General features: G+C 38.5%; 1 pseudogene; it reads right to left on the minus strand.

Annotated features, from left to right (window-relative positions):
* LOC100936106 (zinc finger E-box-binding homeobox 2-like) overlaps positions 1-323 on the minus strand; it is a 1,291-nt pseudogene extending 968 nt beyond the window's left edge.
* Between the last annotated feature and the right edge of the window lie 8,716 nt (positions 324-9,039).

Genomic DNA, 9,039 nt, shown 5'->3' on the forward strand with positions numbered 1-9,039 from the left:
CGGGGGGAAATGCGCTTTGAGATGGAAGAGCTGTGTATAAAGGTTTGGCACTGAAAGGGTTCATGCCGAACACTGGGTTAGTGCTTTTGTTGTCCAGATTATTTGAATTTGAAAATTCCTTCTTGATAAAAGTCAAGTTCAGAGGTTCATCTGAGTTTTCAGATGAGGAAGAAACACTGTTATGGTCTAAACTGATGAGCCATCTTAAGAACATGTATAGTTGGTACATTTTCTGGTCTCCTATGATAGACATATTCTAGCATCCCTACTTCTCTGAGGCTCAGGATTCCTTCTTCCAGAGTTTTCCATGGCTGCTCTGGCATCTCTCCTTTCTACAAGATGGGCCATAACGTTTCCCAAGTTCTCAAGAGTTACTCCAGCAATTTATTAGAACAATCATGTGAGGTCCTTGCCAGATGTTAAACATTGTGTTATGGATGAATGCCTCATGTTGAAAACATGGTCCAGCGTGCTCAGGATCCACCAATCTGAGTTCCTGACAGTACATGTTAGCACATGGTCCTACAGCTCCTTTGGTAAATCATTCCGTTCTTAGCAGAATTGCCACTTATCTTGTCATTTCTGGCTGAGATTTGTCTCTACTTATGGGTCTGGTGGCCAGTAGGAAAGGAGGAAAGAGATTCTGATGAAAGCAACTATTACACTGTAAAGCACCTGCTTCATTTTATTTTATTTATTTATTTATTATACTTTAAGTTTTAGGTACCTGTGTACAACCTGCAGGTTTGTTACATATGTATACATGTGCCATGTTGGTGTGCTGCACCCATTAACTCGTCATTTACATTAGGTATATCTCCTAATGCTATCCCTCCCCCCTCCACCCACCCTACAACAGGACCCGGTGTGTGATGTTCCCCTCCCTGTGTCCAAGTGTTCCCATTGTTCAGTTCCCACCTATGAGTGAGAACATGCGCACCTGCCTCATTTTAGGTCTCTACATAGTTGTCAGGCAAGAGGTTCTCTATCTTCCAAAAAGAGAGTGGGACACTTCTGTAGGTTCAGAGGGTTCAAAGGAATCTGGATGTGACTCTTCAAATGTGTCTGCCTGGATATCCCTATCCCAAATCTTAGGGTTCTACACTTTGTATCAGGGCCCTGACTTTTTCACTGTATACTTGCATAGGCTGACAATTCAAGATTCTCTTAAATTCCACAATTCTTTAAAAATTCTACAATTCTTAAAATTAGGTCTGGTGCCTAATCTTAAGCAATGTCTGCCTGCTGGCTGTAGGAGATAAAAGTCTTTAAATGCTCCCAAGAATACCCTATGACTCTCTGCTTTAAGATGTTGAATAATAGATCCAAGCCTGTCATTTTTTTCTTTTTAATAAAACAATGCTGCTTAGAAACAGCTACCAGTTGCAGTTCTTATCATTATTTATTCTACGTCTCTCAAGTGTCAAAGATACTGCACCAGCTAGTACACCTCCTTCCAATTGTGTCTCATCTTAGTCCATCAAAAGTAGAAGTCTTAGCAATTACAGTGCTTGAATATGCCAGGGACAATCTGTAATCCAGCTAAGACTAGTAGTGGGATCCTTATTGCCATTCAGCCAGCAAGTGACACAACTTGAAAATCCCATCCTTAGAGCCTCCTAGGACTACTCCACTTTTGGTACCAGTTGTCTTAGGCCAGGGTCCCTAAAAACAAAGTACCCATCCAGAGATGGGTATTGGTAATCAAATGGTTTATTGTTAAATACTTTTCAGAGCAGGTGAAGTGAGGAAAGAATGATAAAGCAGGAGAAAAGCTAAGCAGGGATGTAGCTTCAGAGGAAAACTAGTTTCAGTCTGTTCTCAAAGTGAGTTTTGGAAAACAATTTGTACTACAGAGTTAACCTGACCTCAAGACAGTGGGCTAGCTTTTGTTTGTCATTGGCTATGGTCTGTCTCCTAAGAGAAGTGTAGTTTAGTTATTTTTATTTTTTTAAGCTGAATTTAAAAGAAAGAATGTTTGCTGTTGGGAATGACCTAGTAGAAAGGCTACATTAAAGTTGAAAACTAAAACTAAGGGGAAAATAAAAATGAGAGACAGAGAGAATTGCTGCAGCTAAATGGATAAGTGGATATTTAAACAATGTATGGGTTCACCTAAGATAGAAGCATGGAGTTTCATATGCAATAACAGCAGAGAAGGAGGAGCAAAGGCAGAGGCTACAGTGAAGTGTGTTCAGGTCCCAGGTAGGTGTCCCATGAGGTTACAAAGCAGAAGTATCAACTATGAGCGGTGCTTGCCAGAATGGGAAGAAGTCTTCCTGACAGACATCAAATTGGATCTGCATCTTAAAGAAGAATAGGAAGCATTATTTAGGTGGAAAAGGGGGAAGGGAAGAGTTTATACATTTGTGGTTTTTCCCTTCTGAGGAATTTATATTATTTTCCAAGTTAAAGCAGCTTCTCTAAAAAATATTTCACAAATATCTTTCTGAATTGAGGGAAACAGCATTTACTCAAGATCTACTATATGCAGAATGTAGAGCTCATCCCTATTGGAAATAAAGACAAAAAACAAAACAAAACAGAAAAGCAAGAGATAGAAGCTATCACCCTGCCTTTATGGCTTGAAAAGCCTTCATCAGGCTGCCTACTTGGGAACAAAATCCTCAGGATCCACTTCCTGGCACCTCCTTACAATTTTACTAATTTAAATATCACAGTTCCTTCTCAGCATACCCTTGCAAAGTACATTTGTCCTTGTAGACTTCATGTATTAATTGTGCATTTCTTCACTTTTGTTCAGATGACTGTATCTCCTTTACTCTGCCTTGTAGTGTCTGCCTGTCTTGGTGAGTGTGTGCCATATTGGTGATGAATACACTATCTGGGCCATGTTTTGTAGTCTTAGTCTTATGACACACCACCTAGCCACACATTGCATGTACATAACCAAAGTAATTGGGATAAAAGTGTTGTTGCTGTTGATGATGATTGGTGATGATGCTTGAGGGAGTTATCATGTGAATTCTCAGCACCTGTAACAATGCTCTGCAGAAAATAGACTTTTAATATGCTGATTGGATGGATGGATGAAGGGTGAATATATAAGTTAATGGGTAACATAAAACTAGATTCCTCAGCTACTCTTACCCTCACCTGGATATGCTGTTTTAAATGTGAAAAAACTAAATGTCTATTATTCAGTTATGAAAGTTTCTTTGTGTTTCTTTACGGCTCATTATGCTACCAAGGGCTGAGTTTACTGTTTGCTGTTACAAGAAGGATTGTGCTTCAGTGAAAAGAAGATGGATTTTGAATGTGAGGACTGGTGTTAAAATATAATTCAGTTACCTCCTAGCTGTGTTATCTTGGGCCAGTCACTTAACCTCTGTCAGTCTTACTCCATATCTACAAAAGAATAATAATAGCACACTCCATTGTACAAGATTTTGTAAAGATCACATGAGATAATACATTAGAAAGTGGCTTGTGTGCCAAGAGCAGCACAGAAATGCGAGTTGCTATTATTTTCTTTGATGCAGGCAATCCCAGCCATCCTTTCTTTTGAATTCACAGGAGCTTAGCTTTTCAGATATGCTATTTTTTTTATTTCTGCCTAGAAAACATAAAGATAATGTGAATGCTGCTAATCCACAGGAAAATAGTAGAATAATGACAGCCTTTCACCTCTGTAGAACTCAACAGCATACACAGTGTGTTCCCACACACTCTCTCATTCGGTCCTTACACAGGCTCAGGCAGTGAATGTTGAAGTGTTTTCATTACTGCAGTAGGGCTGTGTTCCTGATAGCATTCCCCTCTGGAAGGAAGGCCACCAACGGAGCAGAGTAGACCCTGCACCTGAGTGGCTAGTGCAAAACGTAGAAAAGGAGATGGGCTCCCAGTTGCCTGGGGTGGAGGCAAAGAGGGTGGAGGTCTGCTGTCTGGATTATTATTGACTCCAACTATGATGTCTAATTTATGCTTCAACTTGACTGGGGTCATGGAGTGCCCAGACATTCAGTCTAACATTATTTCTTGGTATGTCCATGAGGGTGTTTCTGGTGCATTAGTAAACTTTATTTTGTAGAAGAGGATAAAGAATTTTACTAATAAACTTTATTGTTTAGAATAGTTTAAAATTTACAGAAAAATTGCAGAGACAGCACAGAGAGTTCCTATTTATGCCATACTTGGTTTTCCCTATTATTAACATTTTACATTAGTATAGCATATTTGTTACGATTGAAATGTTACAGCCAGTATTGATATACTATTATTAACTAAAGAATGTAATTTATTTATCATTCATTAATTTCTAATCTCCTTCTTATGTTCAAGAATTCCTTTCAGGATCCCACATTCCACTTGGATGTTATGTTTTCTGAGGTTCTCTTGGCTATCGTAATTTCTCAGACTTTCCTGATTTTTGATGACTTTGATGCTTTTGAGAATTGCCAGTCAGGTGTTTTGTAGAATGTTCCTTAATTAGCATTTGTCTGTTGTTTTTCTCATGCTTAGATTGGGGTCAGGGCTTTTGAAAGAAAGACCACAAAGATAAAGTCGTACATGGTATCAAGGGTAAACACTATCAACATGAATTATCAATGTTCATATTGACTTCATTACTTGGTGGGGGTAGTGTTTGTCACGTTTCCTCACTAAAGTTACTCCTTTCTTCTGTACCATATTTTTTGGAAGGAAGTCACTTTGTGTAGCTCACATTTAAGAAATAAGGAGTTATGTTTTGCCTCTTTGAAGGCAGAGTATCTTCATAGACAATTTAGAATTTTCTTTTTTCTTTTTATTTCCGTAGGTTTTTTGGGGAAAGGGTGTTATTTGGTTACGTGAGTAAGTTCTTTGAGGTGATTTGTGAGATTTTGGTGCACCCATCACCTGAGCAGTATACACTGAACCCAAGTTGTAGCCTTTTATCCCTCACTCCCTTCCCACATTTTCTCCATGAGTCCCCAAAGTCCATTATATTCTTCTTATGCCTTTGCATCCTCATATCTTAGCTCCCACTTATAAGTGAGAACATACAATGTTTGGTTTTCCATTCCTGAGTTACTTCACTTAGAATAATAGTCTCCAATCCCATCCAAGTTGCTGTGAATGTCATTAATTCATTCCTTTTTATAGCTGAGTAGTATTTCATCATTTATGTATATATCACAGTTTATTTATCCGGTCATTGGATTGGGTATTTGGGCTGGCTCCACATTTTTGTGGGCAAAATGGGCATTTGGGCATTGGGCAAGTAGGCATTTGGGCTGGTTCCACATTTTTGCAATTGCAAATTGTGCTGCTATAAACATGTATGTGCAAGTATCTTTTTCATATAATGATTTCTTTTTCTCTGGGTAGATACTCGGTAGTGGAATTCCTGGATCAAATGGTAGTTTCACTTTTAGTTTTTAAAGGAATCTCCACGCTGGTTTTCATAGTGGTTGTACTAGTTTGCATTCCTACCAGCAGTGTGGAAGTGTTCCCTTTTCACCACATCCACCCCAACATCTGTTATGTTTTGGTTTTTTGATTATGACCATTCTTGCAGGAGTAAGGTGGTACCACATTGTGATTTTTATTTACATTTCCCTGATCATTAGTATCTTTCTTTTTAAAATTATTTATTTATTTATTGTGTGTGTGTGTGTGTGTTTTATTATTATACTTTAAGTTCTAGGGTACATGTGCACAATGTGCAGGTTTGATACATTGGTATACATGTGCCATGTTGGTTTGCTGCACCGATCAACTCGTCATTTACATTAGGTATTTCTACTAATGCTATACCTTCCCCAGCCCCCACCCCCTGACAGGCCCCAGTGTGTGATGTTTCCCACCCTGAGTCCAAGTGATCTCATTGTTCAGCTCCCACCTGTGAGTGAGAACATGTGGTGTTTGGTTTTCTGTCCTTGTGATAGTTTGCTGAGAATGATGGTTTCCAGCTTCATCCATGTCCCTGCAAAGGACATGAACTCATCATTTTTTATGGCTGCATAGTATTCCATGGTGTATATGTGCGACATTTTCTTAGTCTAGTATATCATTGATGGACATTTGGGTTGGTTCCAAGTCTTTGCTATTGTGAATAGTGCTGCAATAAACATATGTATGCCTGCGTCTTTATAGTAGCATGATTTATAATCCTTTGGGTATATACCCAGTAATGGTATGGCTGGGTCAAATGGTATTTCTAGTTCTAGATCCTTGAAGGATTTCCACACTGTCTTCCACAATGGTTGAACTAATTTACACTCCCACCAACAGTGTAAAAGTGTTCCTATTTCTCCACATCCTGTCCAGCATCTGTTGTTTCCTGACTTTTTAATGATTGCCATTCTAACTGGAGTGAGATGGTATCATATTGTGGTTTTGATTTGCATTTCTGTGATGACCAGTGATGTTGAGCATTTTTTCATGTGTCTGTTGGCTGCATAGATGTCTTCTTTTGAGAAATATCTGTTCATATCCTTTGCCCACTTTTTGACGGGGTTGTTTCTCTTGTAAATTTGAATTCTTTGTAGATTCTGGATATTAGCCCTTTGTCAGATGGGTAGATTGCAAAAATGTTCTCCCATTCTGTAGGTTGCCTGTTCACTCTGATGGTAGTTTCTTTTGCCATGCAGAAGTTCTTTAGTTTAATTAGATCACATTTGCCAAGTTTGGCTTTTGATGCCATTGCTTTTGGTGTTTTAGTCATGAAGTCCTTGCCCATGCCTATGTCCTGAATGGTATTGCCTAGGTTTTCTTCTAGGGTTTTTGTGGTTTTAGGTCTAAAATTTAAGTCTTTAATCCATCTTGAATTAATTTTTGTATAAGGTGTAAGGAAGGGATCCAGTTTCAGCTTTTTACATATGGCCAGCCAGTTTTCCCAGCACCATTTATTAAATAGGGAATCCTTTCCCCATTTCTTGTTTTTGTCAGGTTTGTCAAAGATCAGATGGTTGTAGATGTGTGGTGTTACTTCTGAGGCCTCTGTTCTGTTCCATTGGTCTATGTGTCTGTTTTGGTATCAGTACCATGCTGTTTTGGTTACTGTAGCCTTGTAGTATAGTTTGAAGTCAGATAGCGTGATGCCTCCAGCTTTGTTCTATTTGCTTAGGATTGTCTTGGCAATGCAGCCTCTTTTTTGGTTCCATAAGAACTTTAAAGTAGTTTTTTCCAATTCTGTGAAGAAAGTCATTGGTAGCTTGATGGGGATGGCATTGAATCTATAAATTACCTTGGACAGTATGGCCATTTTCACAATATTGATTTTTCCTATCCTTGAGCATGGAATGTTCTTCCATTTGTTTGTATCCTCTTTTATTTCATTGAGCAGTGGTTTGTAGTTCTCCTTGAAGAGGTCTTTCACATCTCTTGTAAGTTGGATTCCTAGATATTTTATTCTCTTTGTAGCAATTGTGAATGGGAGTTCACTCATAATTTGGCTCTCTGTCTGTTATTGGTGTATAGAAATGCTTGTGATTTTGTGTATCCTGAGACTTTGCTGAAGTTGCTTATCAACTTACGGAGATTTTGGGCTGAGATGATGGGGTTTTCTAAATATACAATCGTGTCATCTGCAAACAGGGACAATTTGACTTCTTTTCCTAATTGAATACCCTTTATTTCCTTCTCTTGCCTGATTGCCCTGGCTAGAACTTCCAACACTATGTTGAATAGGAGTGGTGAGAGAGGGCATCCCTGTCTTGTGCCAGTTTTCAAAGGGAATGCTTCCAGTTTTTGCCCATTCAGTATGATATTGGCTGTGGGTTTGTCATAAATAGCTTTTATTATTTTGAGATACATTCCATCAATACCTAGTTTGTTGAGAGTTTTTAGCATGAAGGGTTGTTGAATTTTGTCGAAGGCCTTTTCTGCATCTATTGAGATAATCATGTGGTTTTTGTCTTTGGTTCTGTTTATGTGATAGATTATGTTTATTGATTTGCATATATTGAACCAGCCTTGCATCCCAGGGATGAAGCCAACCTGCTTGTGGTAGATAAGCTTTTTGATGTGCTGCTGGGGTTTGCCAGTATTTTATTGAGGATTTTTGCATCGATGTTCATCAGGGATATTGGTCTAAAATTCTCTTTTTTTGTTGTGTCTCTGCCAGGCTTTGGAATCAGGATGAAGTTGGCTTCATAAAATGAGTTAGGGAGGATTCCCTCTTTTTCTATTGATTGGAATAGTTTCAGTAGGCATGGTACCAGCTCCTTTTTGTACCTCTGGTAGAATTTGGCTGTGAATCAGTCTGGTCCTGGACTTTTTTTGGTTGGTAGGCTACTAATTATTGCCTCAATTTCTGAGCCGATTATTGGTCTATTCAGAGATTCAACTTCTTCCTGGTTTAGTCTTGGGAGGGTGTATGTGTCCAGGTATTTATCCATTTCTTCTAGATTTTCTAATTTATTTGCATAGAGGTGTTTATAGTATTCTCTGATGGTAGTTTGTATTTCTGTGGGATCGGTGGTGATATCCCCTTTATTATTTTTTATTGCGTCTATTTGATTCTTCTCTCTTTTCTTCTTTATTAGTCTTGCTAGTGGTCTATCAATTTTATCTTTTCGAAAAACCAGCTCCTGGATTCATTGATTTTTTGAAGGGTTTTTTGTGTCTCTATCTCCTGCAGTTCTGCTCTGAGCTTAGTTATTTCTTGTCTTCTGCTAGCTTTTGAATGTGTTTGCTCTTGCTTCTCTAGTTCTTTTAATTGTGATGTTAGGGTGTTGATTTTAGATTTTTCCTGATTTCTCTTGTGGGTATTTAGTGCTGTAAATTTACCTCTACATACTGCTTTAAATGTGTCCCAGAGATTCTGGTATGTTATGTCTTTTTTCTCATTGGTTTCAGAGAACGTCTTCATTTCTGCCTTCATTTCGTTATGTACCCAGTAGTCATTCAGCAGAGGGCTGTTCGGTTTCCCTGTAGTTGTGCAGTTTTGAGTGAGTTTCTTAATCCTGAGTTCTAATTTGATTGCACTGTGATCTGAAAGACAGTCTGTTGTGATTTCTGTTCTTTTACATTTGCTGAGGAGTGCTTTACTTCCAATTATGTGGTCAATTTTGGAATAAGTGTGGTATGGTGCTG

This window comes from Pongo abelii, chromosome 3 (genome assembly GCF_028885655.2).
Source record: "Pongo abelii isolate AG06213 chromosome 3, NHGRI_mPonAbe1-v2.0_pri, whole genome shotgun sequence".
NCBI classification, from domain to species: domain Eukaryota; kingdom Metazoa; phylum Chordata; class Mammalia; order Primates; family Hominidae; genus Pongo; species Pongo abelii.